Source organism: Carettochelys insculpta, chromosome 3, assembly GCF_033958435.1.
Source record: "Carettochelys insculpta isolate YL-2023 chromosome 3, ASM3395843v1, whole genome shotgun sequence".
NCBI lineage: Eukaryota > Metazoa > Chordata > Testudines > Carettochelyidae > Carettochelys > Carettochelys insculpta.
Window position 1 is genome coordinate 101,901,964 of NC_134139.1, and position 16,888 is coordinate 101,918,851.

Genomic DNA, 16,888 nt, shown 5'->3' on the forward strand with positions numbered 1-16,888 from the left:
TTAAAAATGGGATCTAAATGAACCAGAACAGTTCACTTCCATTAACAGCAAAGCCATTGGAATAAACTGAGGTAATAGAGGGTGTAGCCTCTCTCACTCACTGCATTTGAGAGAATGAGAGAGCACTCTAATGGACACAAGCTTGGAGAAGTTTCTATCATTAAGCACCACTAGATCACAGTGAGGGATAAGTAGGTACATGCATATTATCCAACTTCTTAAAGGGAACATTAAACAAAGAAGGCGTATTGTCAGAACTCCCCAGTCTCTATTCAAAATCAATTCTCATTACTTTTTCTTAACTGTCCAAAAGAGAACTCATTCATTCTTTAAAAAAACAACCAATGTTCTTACAACATTTTCCTGCCTATATTTCTTGGAATCTCAGGGGGGTTTTCCAGCACAAAATTAGATGGAATCTTCTCTTGAGTCACCTTAGACTACTAGCAGATTGACTCACAGTGAGACCTTTTGCTTTATAGGTTGTTGGCAAGAGTTCCATCTATATAACTGCACTTAATAATAAAAGGGAGCCTACCCCCTAGCTGTGGTGCTTCACTGAGCTGTTGGACAATTTTGTGGCACTGTTTTAACTTTCTTGTAGAAAGGCAGACTTGCCTGGCAATGTGTTTTTAGCTGTATAAATCTGTATTATATTGCTCTTTTTCTGCTAGCCGAGCAGCAAATCCAAGAAGAAAAAGTTGCAGCCCAACTCCTAACAGCAAGTGACTTTGACTTATTGCTGTGATTATACTAATTGCTCATCTTCCTAGTGGGAGGCTGCAGGAAGCTGTTGTGAGGTAATCAAGCTGAGATGCACCCTTCTATTTATAAGTGGTCCAGAAACCTTACACTCAAAGTATTTAATTGAATTTCTCTCTGAAAACAAGGAAGATTTCTTTATTCCCCCCTCAGTTATGCAGCACAATAGGTCATGTTTTGGTTCTTTCTCACTATGAATGTCTGTGAACTTAAAATGATCCTGCATAAAAGCTCAGCACACAAAGCTTGTTACAGGGTTTGTTCACAGATTCAGGGTGCAGGGCAAGCTCCTACAGCTCTATGTTCACTCTAGGATCATCTCAGAGAGACATATATAATATCATATTAATACACATAATACCAAGCTCCTAGGCAGCATCAGTATAAACATCATAATGTTTCATGTGCCTCTGATGACCTAAATTCTATTGCTGTTTAATGTTATAGCACCACTGAATGTGCAATGAATGGTCAAATCCATCAGTAATCAAAACATGATTTTCGTTCTGTTTGTACAGCACCTAGCATAGTAGGGGTCCTCGTTCCTGACTAGGGCTACCAGGCTAAAATACGTTTTAGCCATTAAACCTCCCATACCTTTCCCAAGATGTATATGCAAATGAAGAACAGAGTAGAAATCAGAAGGGAAACAATTTTCCTTATTTTCCAGGGTCAATGGACTACAAAACCAAAGATAATATTTTTAAGTACTCATGCTACAACAAAACTCCCCTAAATAGTGCAATAGAAGCTAGTTTATTATTGTGTAACGCCCTGCAATTTATACAGAAATATTGCAAAAGCCTTCACAACTGATTACAGCACAGTCATTCAGTGAGAAGTATTCTGTGTAAGTGGCTTTCAGTAGAAATTTCTGGCTGCCAGATACTACAGACATGATATGGTGTAAGAACCTAGAAGGACAGGAAATACCAGTTGGTATAATATGTTGAAATAGTAGCAAAGTGGTGTAATAGGCAAGATTTAGAGAAAGGAACTGAGCTGGGGAAACTGGAAGATTTGGGAAGAGCATTTTGTTTTAATAGATAGGGCTATGGGAAAGAAAGGCAGGCTTTGCGATGAGATTTGAAGGTAGTCAAGAAGTTGTTCGGGCCAGGTCTACACTAGGGAAATAAATCAATTTCAGATACTCCATTCTAACTATAACAATTGCATAGCTAGAATTGACTTACCTGACCATCCTCACTGAGGAAGGTCAATGGGAGAGTTTCTCCCATAGCGAGAACTATGGGGGTCAACTGCTGACCCCAATAGGTCAATTTCTTGTGTTCCTATGAGATGCGTGAAGTTGAACCCCAGAAGGTTGACCCTGAGTGGGTCAATGTTCCAGATAATGTGTACATGGACAGGAGGATATCTCATGCAGAAGTTGAGCTAAACAGGGCTGCAGATACACTAAGCAAATGAGTAAGATTGAAAATGCAAATGAAGAACAGATTTACTTACCTTGCACTTCATTTGCATATTTTTCTGCAATCATGCTTCTAGAAGAGGTGTTTCGGGAAGAAAAAAGAAGTGTGTAGACAGGGTTCCTTCGAAAACACACCCCATTTTCAAAAGAACCTCTCCCCCAAAACAAAATTGGAAGAAGAGTTCTTTCGAAAATGGGGTTTGTTTTTGAAGGAACTCCATCTACACAGCTGGTTTTGCTTCCAGAAAGCCTCCTTCAGAGGCATGATTGCATGAGAATATACAAGTGAGGCATGAGATATTTAAATCCTTGCTTCATTTGCATTTTTGATCTAACTTATTTGCATTCAGCTTCCGAAAGCAGGATGCAATGTCGCTGCAGGTGAAAAGAAAAAGGGACGAAATTAAAAATCATGTTTTCCATGCATACAGCATCACAAATCAATGTAGATCTAGTAATCAGAGAAAAAAGCAGAAAGAAGTGATATTTTGCAAAGCCTTATGGACCTATTGGTAGGCACCCCAGTTGTTCCTACCCTTGATATGACATATTGTACATGGTGAGGGTACCATGATGTATGTAAGACAAAAAAAAAAATGAATTTCATTATTATAAGAAATGCAGGGGGCTGGATTCTTTCTGACAGTGATGCTGTTAGCTAGTCTTTTGTACTGGTAGCAGAAGAAAGCTCAGTCAACATTTTTTAACCTTCAGAGTGACTGAAGCACATTCTGATCTTACCAAAAAAGGCAGATAAGTGAAGTACAAGTTCTGTGTCAAACAAACAACTAATGGAAGAAGAGGAATGTAGCATTCTTACTGGCCTCCCTCCCCACTACTCACTTGGCTTGTAGACCAAGTAAGTCATTTTCAAGGCTGAGGCACTGACACTGTATTTTTCCCCTGAGTAAAGCATAAAGAAGTGGAACTTTTCAGTATACTAAAGCTTTTGTGGAGCAGTGAAAATAAAACAGTGCATTTCTTAACTCTAATAGACTTGAAGGAGGATACACCAGTCCTGCCTGATATTGGATCCTAATATAGATTGGGTAAAATGATGAATTTCCGATCCAAGACAAATCAGACTCTGTGGGGGCTTTCTTCTCAGTGATATTTCATTACTGATCCAAAGCACCCTGTAAGAGTTTCTTCTTTCTACAGAAATCTAAGTGATCACAAAATTAGATTGGACTTTTTTAAAAATAGCCTGGTTTGGAGGAAGAGAGAGTTGAAACCAGCCAAAACTTTGGATTCAGTCTGGGCTTCACATACGTGGGAGTGCAGGAATTCCACAGCTTCACATTTGGAAAGAGGCCCAGACTGGAAAGTAAAAATAGACTTGTGACTTGAAGAAACTGGATCACAAGGAAGTACAAAGCAAACAAACAAAAAGTTTCCTTTAGACCTCGATTCAAACTCTTGGGACATTTCAAAGCCCCAAATCATGCCACACCAGAGTTCCACTTAACTTTAGAGCTTTTCATTCAATAGTTTGCTCATAGGAACATTATTCCAAGCAAAAAGTAAATATTTTTTCCATCCCCCTTTTCAAAGTTGTTTTTTAAAAAGTGACCTTCCAGCATGACAGTTTGTAATTCACATGTTTGTTTTAAAGCAGGGCAATATTGAAAATATATTCTTGTGGATTATAACAACAGAAGAGATTTGATAAATGGAGAATGTAACCATAAGATTCTATTGTGTCTTGAAGCTACAGTCAACAACAGGGGCAGTGCAGAGGGACATGGCATATGACTTGGGCCTCATGTGAACAATACAGTTCAGAATTACCCTGTGGCCAATAGTCGCTGTAGGGAAGCCATATGACCTCATCCATAGAATATGACCTCCAAACCCCCACACCTCCAAGACCCCTGGCATGGTAGGCCCTGCGTGGTATATATCTGGAAAGAGCATCCTTGAGAAGAAGGGGTGGCCAGGTGGTATACCATGAACTCCCCACCATACCTGCAATGTGGGGTGCCTTGGCCTGTGCAGAATGTGGCTGGGCCCCGGTCCTGTTGATCAAAAAAATCTAGCACCAGAAGCAATCCTGCCTCTCCCTATAGTTAGGCAAGGGAGACTGACACAGGCAAATTGTAAGATTGCAATCTCATGCATATAAAGAGAGGCATTTCTGGTGCTGAATAAATGAATGCATTGACCCAATTGCAAACTACTTTCCTCTGCATGTGCCTATATTTTGTACTTGTTAATAATCCAACATAGTTCATGCCTACTTGTATGAATAGCCGTTCCTCTGTACAAATTAAGTATATAGAGCTACTTATGCTTCTCGGTGCTGAAGTTGTCTATCAGACCACTAAAGCCAACTCCTGCCAGTCTGTGCCAAAAGGATTCAATCACTCACAGTTGCCCCAGCCAGCACAGGCTGGTTTTTTCACTACTATCCCATGGGTTTCTGAAGAGGAAGGGCAGAATAAATTTTCAACCAGGACTACACATGGAGGAAGCTCACAGGTGGATGCTATTTAAGGGAATCCAATCCCTAAAATGGCCTCTATAGCCAACCCAGCGGTTCTGGGTTTTGAGGAGAGTGGGGTTCCAGTCACTTCATACCAGAGTCACTTCAGACAATGCTACCAAATCAGCAGATGCAGAGCGAACCCATAATCCATGATCCAAGGCAAATCATAAACTCTATGGGCATACTAGTGTGATGCTTGCTGCTTTTGCTCTGTTTCCACGTGGGATGGAGCACAAACTGTTTTGTACTGTGAGTCCTGTATGCAAACTATTTATTGTGAGCCTGGCTGTGGACATTGCATGTTTTTCTCCTTCTCTCAGCTGCCATCCCATTTAACAGGAAGCTTCCATTCCCTAATTATCTCAATAAATACACACAACAGTACTAAACACTTTGCTTAGTTCTCCCTTTCTACCCTCCCCCTCTTTGGGATATTGGTTGAATCTGTCCCAGTGCATAAGCTTGGGGTTCAAGTCCTGAAGCTGGCATGACAAAGTTTGAGGCAGAGGGACGAAGGAGACCACACCCTGAAGCTTGGGTCTTATTCCTGGGATTTCAATCAGATGCTGAGGCTTTTTGAGCTAGCCTGGTCCAACTGCAACACCCTTTAGTACAGCCTGCCTCACAGGTACTCCAACCCCAAGTCCTACTAGCATTGGCCCATTGGAACCAGGGGCAAAGATAGCCCATACATTTTGGAACATAAGACCATCTTATTTTGATCCTATGAAAGGTTGCACCACCCAAAACTGGCATTCTCTGATCCAGTAACAGCCACAGTCCACCATGGATTTTACTGGACCAGAGAGCCTCAGGCCAAGAGGCTAGTGAGAGGAGGGCTGGCGGCTGAGACCCCTGCCCAACAGAAGCTGGGCGACAGGGGGGTGCCAGCAGCCTTGCAGAGGGGAGCCCACCAAGACTTGTGTCCCTGGGACCAATATCAACAGGGCTGGGGTTGGGGTTGGGGCTGGTGTAGGCTAGAAGTGGCAACCCAGCTGTGACTGGAACCAGTGTCCAGCAGCCTGGCCAGGGCTCAAGCCAGCATCCACAGGGCTGGACCCAGGGCCATGTCCAGCAGACTGGCCACAGCCAGCATCTGGGGCTGCATCCAGCAGCCCAGCCAGGGCCAGATCCAATGGCTAGAGCCAGTGTCAGCCTAGCAAGGTCCAGGGGCCAGGCCTGTGACAGCCTGGCCAGGACCAGAGGTAAGAGAAGCCGTTGGTGCTGGAAATAGGGTAAACTAGTTGCAGGAGGATCAGTGAGGGCAGAAGCAGAGCCAGTGGCAGGGAAGGGCAGCAGGCTGGGGGGCTGGAGGTAGGGGATCTCACCTGATTCAGCAAATGTTCTGGTTTGGAACCAGCCAAGTAGGTTGCACGAGGGGGTGCAACCTGTTGTTTGGGCTTTTGTGTGGTGCATTTTCAATTAAAAGAATTCATAATACTGCCAGTCTCCCCAGGATGTGTTTTGATCCAATATTTTCTTTTATACCTCCCTCTTTGTGTGATCATTTTCTCTTAATTATTTTACAGTGATAAAATCATTTTGCTGGCATTATGAATAATCAGAAGTTCAAACAGATCAACCATGAAACAATGGAAAAATAATGAGAGCAGTAGCTTTTAGCAGTTCTATTTATAGTGCTTGAGCAACTGTACCTTAAATGAATAAATAAAAAGACCAGTAATTTTATTGAATTATATTGTTCCATTTCAACTGTCTCCCAACATAAGCAGCGCAGTGATTGATGTGTTTTGTGCACTTGTGGTATGTGTTTACAATGAATGTGTTCAGGAATGACCCTCTGATAAGAAATCAATGTTGGAAAGAGCCCTCTGTTGGTTCTGAATTTTGATTATTCTAAATCAGATTTTAAACAATCATAAAATGCGTAAGGAGAAAGAAGAAAAGTCACTAGAGAATCTGGACAATAATCCTGCTCTGTCAAAGGCAGCTATGACTTCATGTAAGTCAGTCATCCTGAACTTCAGCTGTGATAAATCAGTACAGCTAGGTCAAATTTACTGGAGCTATGTCAATTTATGTCAGCTGAGGATATGTCCTCATGTCTTATATCTTGAAAAGCTGTTTTGCATACCTGAACAAAAGGAGCTCGCCTGCATGCTGTACTCTTCTGGTCTCCTGGAATGACCTTACACAGATGTTCCATAGAATTCTCCTGCTGGAGATTCAGATCAGAAAAGAGTAAGGTAGGGTATAGTAAGTGATAGGCTAGTATCCTGAACAGCAGGTGTTGGAGGTGGTTCACCAGGGTTAGCCCCTTATGGGCCACTAGGGCTTTATTTACTTGTGCCTTCACAAGTACAACCGCTTGCAACTCCTGTTGGCCATGAATTATCATTCCAAGCCACTGGGAGGTATAGGAAATGGTATCTTCATGCTGCTTCCTGCAGCTTCCATTGGCGAGGGACAATGATCTGTGGCCAACAGGACCTGCAAGGAGCTATACCTGCCGAGTCACAGGTAAATAAAGCACCAGTGGCCCAGCAGGGACTAACCCTGGCAAATCACCTACAGCCTGCAGGCCACTTATTGCCCCCTCCACTATACAGTACAACAGGGTAAGGCGCTGTGGAGTCCACTTTCTGGCCAAGGATGGATTAGAACATTCAAGCAATATTGAATTTCCTCTACTTCCTCAACCTTGCAGAAGCCAAAAGATGTATGACCCCATGGGAGCCCATTAATGCCAATAGACAGGGGGTCTGCCATACTCCCACTCACATCACACCAGATACACTCATGGCCCCAAACCCCTGTTCCCATTACATACAATTCCAAGATGTCACATAAGGTATCACATGTAATCTAGTGACACAATGGTCATAAATATCATTGTCTGATGGAGGTACAGATAGTACGTAAAGGTTTATGAAAGTGTACTGTAAATGTGTTTCTAAATGTGTTTTGGGCTAAGCTTGGTAAACCATTTGATTTGGAAAGAGGAACATAGAGTCTCCTTTCTCAGCCAAGTTATGTAAGCCAGAGAACACAAATACACTTTAAATGTAAGATAAGTAAAACCATCAAGCTAAAAAAGCCAAGGAGAAGGCCACTTAACAATTACACAAGAGAGAAGAATCTGCATCCAGGAAACCCTTGTGTCTCTTTAACCAGAGACAAAAGATTTTGGGCAAGGTGACGATAGCCCATTTGGCAAGTTGACCTGTTCAGTTCATTTTCTCTGAAACACCTGCCTCTAGCCACTGTCAGAAGACAGAATTCTGGTCTAAGGCTATCTCTATACTTACGAAAAACTTTGAAATGGCCGTGCTAATGGCCAAATTGAAGAATACTAATGAGGCACTGAAATGAATATTCAGCACCTCATTAGCGTGCCACCGGCCTTGGCACTTCAAAAGTGCCATGTTTCGCTCACACACAGCTCATCTACATGGGGATCCTTTTTGAAAGGACCCCATACATTTCAAAATCCCATTATTCCTATCAGCTGATAGGATTTCAACGTTTGCAGGGTCCTTTCGAAAAGGGCCCCCCTGTAGATGAGTCACACATGACCAAAATGTGGCACTTTCGAAGTGCTGCAGCCAGCAGCATGCTAATGAGGCGCTGAATATTCATTTCAGTGCCTCATTAGTATTTTTCGATTTGGCCATTAGCATGGCCATTTCAAAGTTTTTCGAAAGTGCAGACACGGCCTAAATGGGCCATTGGTTAGACCCAGTATAGCTGTTCTTATGTTCTTAAAGACATTATAGTCATCCATCACTGGAGGGACTTAAGAGGAATGAATCCCTTTGGAAGCATACCCTATTGGCCTGAAAGACAAGACTTGTGGGAAACTTGCTTAAACAAAGATTGTCACTTGCTAAAATTAAGCTTTAATTTAGTTTTGTGTTTAACCAGACCTGTCTCATGGAATCTTGCTTGTTCTCTCATAAATACCTACTTTTATTAAGAAAACTCATTCTCATTTTATTATAAAGCCATCTCAGTGTTGTGTGTTTATAATGGAGGGTTAGATTTCTGCTGTCCTAGCTAACTGATGGATACATTTAATTCACTCATTCCCTTAAACTTCCACGAAATCAGAAAGATCTTATCTAAATTTGCACTGGAACTATTACAATTATTTATTCTAGAATAACTGTGCCAGTATTTGTCACCCTGCATTTCCTACTCAATCCTCTTGGCTTTATGGTTTTGAGGATTGTGCCACTATGTTTTGAAATCAATGTTATTTTGCAATATGTTTAGGTTTGTGACTGTTTTTTTTTTTAAAGAACGCAAGCAATTTTCATTTTTTTTAAGTCCAGAACAAATAAATACAGTCTGGGAAGTAAATATGAATGCACTGAGTACAAATTACACAAATAAGAGGCAGGTGGCAACCAAAAGCATAAGTATCATTGGAGCATGAGCTGCTAAAGTGGAATAATATTTATGTACCGCAAACGTATTTGTGCTACTGAGCAAATCTGAGTTCTCTAAGGACTGAGAGAATCATCAACACCTGCCTTAGCAGCAGCACAGTGGGCAAGCAATCTAGTGCCAACCAAAATAAAACACTAATAAAATATTAGAAGTGCTCATCTGGGGAAGATAGCATTGGATAATCCATGCCAATATTTCTCACTCCTCTTGGCTGAAAAAGGTGACTGCAGGGGAGAGAGGGAAAGATTTGCTATCATGTAACACTCTGGATATGCTAGATGTTGGAAAAGGGTGTGCAGAATACAAAAGGAGTGGGTCGAAAGAGAATCTATTATGTCATTTCCTCCACCATTTTGAGTGCTAAAATGACAAAAGTGAGGCATTTCAGAATTAAGACACAGACATTCCCTGTCCTTTACTAATACCATTATATGATGCTAGCATCAGTGCCACCAAAAGGAAAATTCAGATCTAGCCTAGACTGGCAGTAATCGTGCAGCCAAGATTGCTGGTGACAGCCCATTTTAATGTTCTTTGTGAAATGAATTGGTCTTGATGCTCTTGCTATTGAACATAAGTCCTCATCACAAAAGTGACTTGGTATAACTGACGATTTGATGAGACTCTCAGCAGAGCCCAGGGAATAGATTAGTATGAAGCATAAATACCTTCTCGCTCTTAGACATGGCTCCTCCAGAACTGAAGTCTAGCAGGGTATGTGGTACAGGGAAACTTGCTCTGTTGCATTTTAATGTTTATCAGAAGCTCATCTGTATTATCCAAGCCATCAAAGCAGTTGCCACAGTACTCCATTGCTACACAAAACCTTGCCCTCAGTAGATATTGCCTTCTCCTTCCTGACAATTTTAGGGGGACAGCTCACCTGCTTGCCATCCTTCAAACATCTTCACAAAACTTAGTTCCTTCCACACCCACCTGCCTTCAAAAACTATCCAGCAGGCCCCTTCTGCTCTTTTCCTCTTTGAACAAGGGATGGTAAATGCCCTAATCTTCTCCAGTAAGAAACACCATATGTCTTTTCCCCAAATCAGTCTCTGTCCAAAAGACAGAAACAAAAGCAGTGGATTATATTTTTGCGGAATGAAATACATTAAAAATAAACAAGAAATGCATAGGGAGGAACCGAGTCCCAAGTCTTTAATTATAAGAAATGGGAAATAGTTTGTTTGCCCTCCTCCCGAAGATCAAAATTAGTAATTGAATTGCTTCCCAGAACTTCCTTCCCCTTCTGGCAAGTCTGTACCAGTCTATGCCACCATAACTTCGGGATGAGGGATCACTATAAGAATGTAAAGAGGGAAAAAGAAAAAAGCACTGTGGTCTAAGATTAGAGCAGAGAAAGGAGCACATGATAAAGTCATCCCATATGTCCCTAAAAACAGCACAATGGGTCATCAAGGAGCCCACAAGAGAACTTTTTCCTTCATAATTTGCCATTGAAATTTTGCAAGTAGCAACCAGGATGCTCTGGCATATTAACAAGGGGAACTTGAGATTCCTAGGGAAAAAAGAGTAGTGACATTTTTAAACGGTTTTCTGAAGGTCTCTAGAAAAAGAAAGTCACTCTGGGGGAGGAGAAGGATCTAGACGTTATCCTTTCATTTTACTGTGCTTTAATAGACAAACATTTTCTCCCTTTGAATGCGCTGTTTACAAACAAAACAAAGATATTTATATTGCTATCATTCTTATTTAACTATAAAATTGAACATTTTTACAGACACTTTGAGCCAACTCCAGACAGCATTTTACAAATGTAAATTTATCTCAAATCAATCAAAATGTTGTGCAAAAATCAATGACAACATTTGACCCAATTAGAAGTAACCACATTTGAAATGGGACTCTTAGGCTGTGTCTAGACTAGCCCCCAGCTTTGAAGGGGGCATGGTAATTAAGGTGTTGGGAGATTACTAATGAATCTGAAGCACTTCATTAGTAAAAATCTCCCTCACGGCAACTTCAGTGTTAAACTTGGAACTGCCGGCTTGCATGTAGCCGTGGGTCAGCAGCAGGTACCTCACAGTACTCGCACTACTCCAAAGTCCCTTTACTCCTCAAAATCTTTAATTGATAAAAGGGGCTGACCTTATAAACTTTCTATGTTTAAGACTTTTGGGCAGAGTAAGATGGATTTATTGGTGTGTTAGTGCCTTTTGGGAGTTGGTTTCCTGGTTGCTGCTGAGCCCTTATAAATGAATTGGTTCTGCAACTGTGTTGAGCTCTGGGGGGGGATAACCGCAACTCTGTGCCTTGGCTGGGGGAGATCAGACCAAAATGTTGAGGAGTAAAAGGACTTTGGAGTGGTGCAGGCACTTCAAAGTACCCGCGGCTGACCCGCGGCTACACACAAGCCGGCACTTCCAAGTTTCACACTTCCAAGTTGCCGCAGGGAAGATTTTGACTAGTGAAGTGCTGCATATGCATTGCAGCACTTCATTAATAATCTCCCAACACCGTAAGTACCATGCTCCCTTCGAAGTTGGGCGCTAGTCTAGACACAGCCCTCGAAGGCACTTTAAAAAAAAATCCCAATATAACTGTGATGGGTTGGATCACAGAAATCCCCCTATGGTTTTCCCCTGGAGTGCTGGTTTAGCGACTGATGTTCATCTTCCTGCCCTCTGGAGCTCCCGCCTGTACTTCTTGGCCAAAAGATCTGATCTCCCCCAGCCATGGCACAGAGTTGGGATTATCTACCCCCTACAGATCAACACAGTTGCTGAACCAATTCATCTATAAGGGCTCAGCAGCAATTAGGAAACCAACCTCCAAAAGGGACTAGCACACCAGATAAATCCATCTTACTCTGTACAAAAGTCTTACACACAGAAAGTTTATAAGGTCAGCCCCTTTTAGCAATAAAAGAGAGAGATGCACAGTACATCCTCCTCCCTGTAACATTTATTTCCACTGAGCTCGAAAATAAACACAAGTGTTGTATTAAATAAAAAATAGGTGTTGAGGTGGTTTGCTCAGAACCCTCTCCCTCCCTCCCCCCCTCCCCCACAGGGCAGCATAAACTACTGGCTTGAGTCAATATCAGAGCCTTCTCTGCAGGTCAATGTGGCCTAGTAGCCAGAGTCTGTATAGCAAGGCCCTCCTGGCAAGACAGTGTGACCTAGTGGACAGAGTCTTTATAGCAAGGCCCATCTCCCAGGGCAGACCCCATGGGTCAGGGTTTGGGAAAGGAATAGAGTGCCCAGACCCTCCTGTTTCACCAGGCCTCAGCCCATGGCCCTACTAGCAGTGGGGTGGCCTACCACTGACTTGGTGGGGACTCCAATTGAAACACAAGTTACTGGGGAGCATTCCTCTCTGTGGGCCACTTCCTGGCAGGCCTCTGGGGTGCTCCTCTCTGGCTTGAGAGCTTTACCAGTCCTCCCTGGCTGTGGTCTGCAGGCAGTTCCCTCTCTTGAACTTCACCAGAACCTCCTTCCCCAGCAGCAGCCAACCTAGACTGACCATCTATACAGGCCTTGATAGCAGGCCTGCAGCTGGAGCTTGCCTAGCAAGGCTATAGGGGAGAGACCTCCTTGGCCATGTGAGCCAGATTAGCCTGCTCTGCTTCAGTGTCTGGTTTAATACATCCTGTCACAGTAGGGTTTAACTGGCTGCAAGTGAAAAACAGACAGATCAAAGTAAATTAAACACAATATGATAGCTAATTCTAATCTACTAGGAAACTTACTTCATGCAAATTCTTACCATAAGCAGCTGTTCTTACCTCAGGTAAAAAGCTGCAAGTTAGAGTTGATCTTTACTGTGGCCTGAGTCAATGTTTTTTTGGAGTTCTTTGTTGCCAGGTTTCTTGATCCGTATCATCTCAGGGTGGGCGAAGTAGTTTCAAAGGCCAGTAGAAGACAAAGATCAGATTGCTTTCTCTTACTGAAATAGATTTCCCCCAGGTCTGGAACCCTTTGTTTAGCACTTCCTATCCCATAGAGTGTCTATGCACAGTGGATTCCAGTACCAAGGTGGCAAGCTCACATATCTTTCTGGGATTTACCATAGTTTGGGTTTACAGGACAAACAAGTCTATTCACAGGTTGTTGCTTTGAGTAGTGAGCCACTATATTCCAAAAGTATCCCTAATAGCCTTCATTAGCATATTCACAATTAAAAGCAGATTCACACTTCAATTTCTAACGTCACATACAAGTATGATACATGCACAAAAATAGGATTTACAGATTCAGCAGATTGCAACTTTAAAATTGATATGGTTGGCATAAAACATCTTGGAGTTGTATGTATTCATATTCATAAGTCAATTTTCATACAGCATGGGGGCCATGACAATAATCACATACACTGTATAATTACATCAGTCATGTGTTATGAGGTAATATAATGCCTAGTGGGAGCCAAATCCCCCAACTTTATTGCAGAAAGTAAACTTGCAATGTGTCAGTGTTAGACAAAAGAGACCACAAGTAACTTGGCTTTAGGAAATCAACTATGAATTAAGAACACTGAGGCTGTGTCTACATGAGAGGCTTTTCCTGGCAAAACTGGGCTTTTGTCAGGAAAAACTGCAGAGCATCTACACGCAAAATGTGTTTTGTTGACAGTTTGTTGACAAAACCCAGCACGTCTGTCGGCAGTGTTATACCTCTCCCCCTTCAGGTACAACGCCTCTCTCAACAGTGTTCTCTCAACAAAACAGCCATGTAGATGCTCCATCGCCCTTTTGTTGACAGACAGTTCAGTGGGCAGCCAAGTTTGCAGAGCTTCTGGTCAGCCGTTCTGTCAAGAGAGGGCCGGGCAGTCTGGCTGCTCTCTGTTGACAGAGCAAATTGCTCTTTTGATCTGCTTGTGCATCCAGATGCAATCTGTTGACAGAAGTTTTGCCAGGAAATCCCTCATGACAGTGACTTCTGTTGACAGAGGCTTCTCGTGTAGACGTAGCCTGAGAGAATATCCACTGACATCAGTGAGCGTAGGGCATTGTTTCAACTGTTTAGCTTGCTTGCATCTAACGAGTTGGTCCAATGCAATATATTACCTCACCCACTTTATTTCTTTAAAAAAAAAAAAAAAGCAGATTCAAGCTAGCTAATAATATATCAGCTTGAATTTTTTACTTGGAACTGAAGAAATCCTTGAAAGTTTCCAGAGAATAGATATTGAAACCTGAATATCTATGGCACTTTTAAAATGTGCCCCTTCTCTTCTTCTATTCTGGCTGAACGTTCATTAGGGCTCCAACACTGCAGCAATTTACATACAATCAGAAGCAACCAATGCGGGCCTTGTAGGGGGTGACCCAGCCAAGTTTCCCTGCCTGGCCCCCTCCCAGCCCCTGCTCCACCCACGCCCCTCCTTTTCCCCATCCAGACTCCTCCCTCCCAGCCATGCTCTGCCCATGCCCCACTCCCACCCCTCTCCTGTTCCACCCCCATCTGTTGCTTCCAGTAGGTGTGCAGGCATTCCCTTCCCTTTCCCCTGGACTGGCACAGCCGAGGAGTAGATCTTTCGGACTGCACCACTGAGAGGCAAGGGTGGGATTGCCCCCATCCTCATACAAAGCTGTGCAGACAGTGAGACTATGTCTAGATGACAGCGATTTGTCGACAGACGTTTTTGTCAGAAGATATCTTCCAACAAAACTTCTGTCAACAGACCATGGGCAAATTGCCAAGCAGTTTGCAAGAGTGATCCACTCTGTCAACAGAGAGCAGCCAGACTGCCTGGCTGCTCCATCAGCAAAATGGCCAACGGGAAGCACAGCAGACAGGGCTGCCCAGTGTCCCCGAAGCCCTGTCTGTTGACAGAGGGACCCCCCCAGAATGTTCAGACTGGCTTTCTATCCACAGATCTCTGTCAACAAAGGCGTTATGCCTTGTGAGGGAGCAGCAGAACACTGTTGACAAAAGTGCCACAGAATGTCAGTTTACTGTCAACAGAACACCTTGGGAATGTGGAGGCTTCCCTGGTTTTGTCGACAAAGCTCACTAGTATAGACATAAGCTGACCATGTTGGCAGGACGATGCCAGAGATGGGTATGGCTCCACTGTGCACCTCCCACACTTCACCTATACAGACAATTTCATGCACTGCAAGTAATCTTATTAACATCATGGGCATATGGGAAAAATCTACACAGCAATTTAAGGTGTGATTGCAGTGCATGGAAGAAAACCTTTACTAACTTTAATCTAGTGAGTGCAGATAGCACTTATAGTGAAGATGTGGCAAGGCAGACTTAGGCTCCAGATTCAAGCCAAAGTACATACCCACAGCTCCCAACAGGCTTGTACTAGCCCACTATGATTTGTGCTGCCATGTTTTATCCTCACTGGTGTTAACCCATGCTAGCTAAGACAGTTCTGCCTACACACAATACAATTACACCTTCACTTGAGGTGTAGATGTACCCTAAGTCTTCACCAGGTTGGGTCCCTGGAACATGTTCATCTTCTAATTGTCCAGTAGAGGGAGAAAACCATTTAGGAGGCGGTCTTCACAAAACTTATTTCAAAGAATGAAGAAGATAAAGATATTTGGGATCAAAACCAAAACCTAGCACTGTCCATCTTACAAACCAGGAACTACTACTATGCCTCAAGTGGTTCCACGCAGGCTTGTAGGATCAGGGGCTTTGTTTGAATTCAACAGGCCTATGCACTTTAGCAGTCTGATTTGTTAGCCCTAAATGCACAGGCATTGAGACAAAAAGGGCGTAACAACATACATATATAAAATTCATGACAAATTTAAATGCACCTATAACTACTTCCGGAACAGAGACAAAAGAAACCCCCCTGATGCAACCCTAAGGCCTGTATGAAAGAGTCAGGGTTCTGTTCTCCTGTGCTCTCCTTGACAAAGGCCTGAGGGCTACAGCTGAGTTTTCATTAATTTGTGTTACAAAAGCTAGAATTAACCCTTTGACTGCTAGTCTCTTACCATATCTGCTGTGCTGCCTTCCTTTGTTCAAAAAAACTTGAAAAGTGTTAGTATGTGCCTGGGATATGTTTATACCCTTGCTGCCCTCTCCCCAAATAGGGTTCGCAACAGTCAAGGAGTTACATAACCACTGTTTCAGAACTTGGGGGGGAAAGTAGACAAGTAGTTAACTTTTAGCTACCATGGATGTCAAGATTAATAGCACCTGAAATCTACAATTACTCTTCTTCCTGTACCTAAAGGAAACCACAGAACTTGCTCCAAGAACTTAAAATCAAGCCTGGATTCTTCTCAGATTTTTGGCTTTTTTGTTTGTTTCTTTGTTTGTTTTTAAGACAATGCACATCTGGATATATTTTCACAGTCTGGGAAGCCGTGAATAGCCTGTAAGCCAAGTCTGTATTTTAGCACTGATAGTGTAGGTGATAAAAGAATATGTAAACAGTGTTCAAATACAGTGTTCTAAAAACTTTGCTTGCAACAGCCAGAAAAATGATTACCCGGGGCTGGAAATCAAATTCAAACCCCACAGTTACAGAATGGTTATCAGATTAATCCGACTTAATTCTCACTTATGCTAAAAGAAATAAACTGCCAAAATACTTTGATAGATGGCCCTCTCTACTACTACTGCTCCACTAGAGAAATTCCTCTTTACTGCATATTGTACAATCCAGGCAAAGCAGAATGCAGCCTAAGTTTTTGTTTTATGATTTGTTGTATGTTCTCAATGGCTGTTTTTATGCAAGCACCTCTTTATAATTGTAATTAAAGTACGCCATTTGCATGTCTGCTAAAGGTCTCAGAGAGTGGAGGTAGAGCATTCACACCCACTTTTATCATGCTAGCAACTGATACT

The 16,888-nt window shown here is 42.6% G+C and overlaps 1 long non-coding RNA gene across 1 annotated transcript in view; it reads right to left on the reverse strand.

Annotated features, from left to right (window-relative positions):
* LOC142010394 (uncharacterized) overlaps positions 1 to 16,888 on the reverse strand; it is a 162,694-nt gene that overhangs the window by 129,572 nt on the left and 16,234 nt on the right. The window contains exon 2 of the long non-coding RNA XR_012644783.1: positions 6,778 to 6,861. This is a non-coding gene — a long non-coding RNA (uncharacterized LOC142010394). The remainder of the gene's footprint in view (positions 1 to 6,777; positions 6,862 to 16,888) is intronic.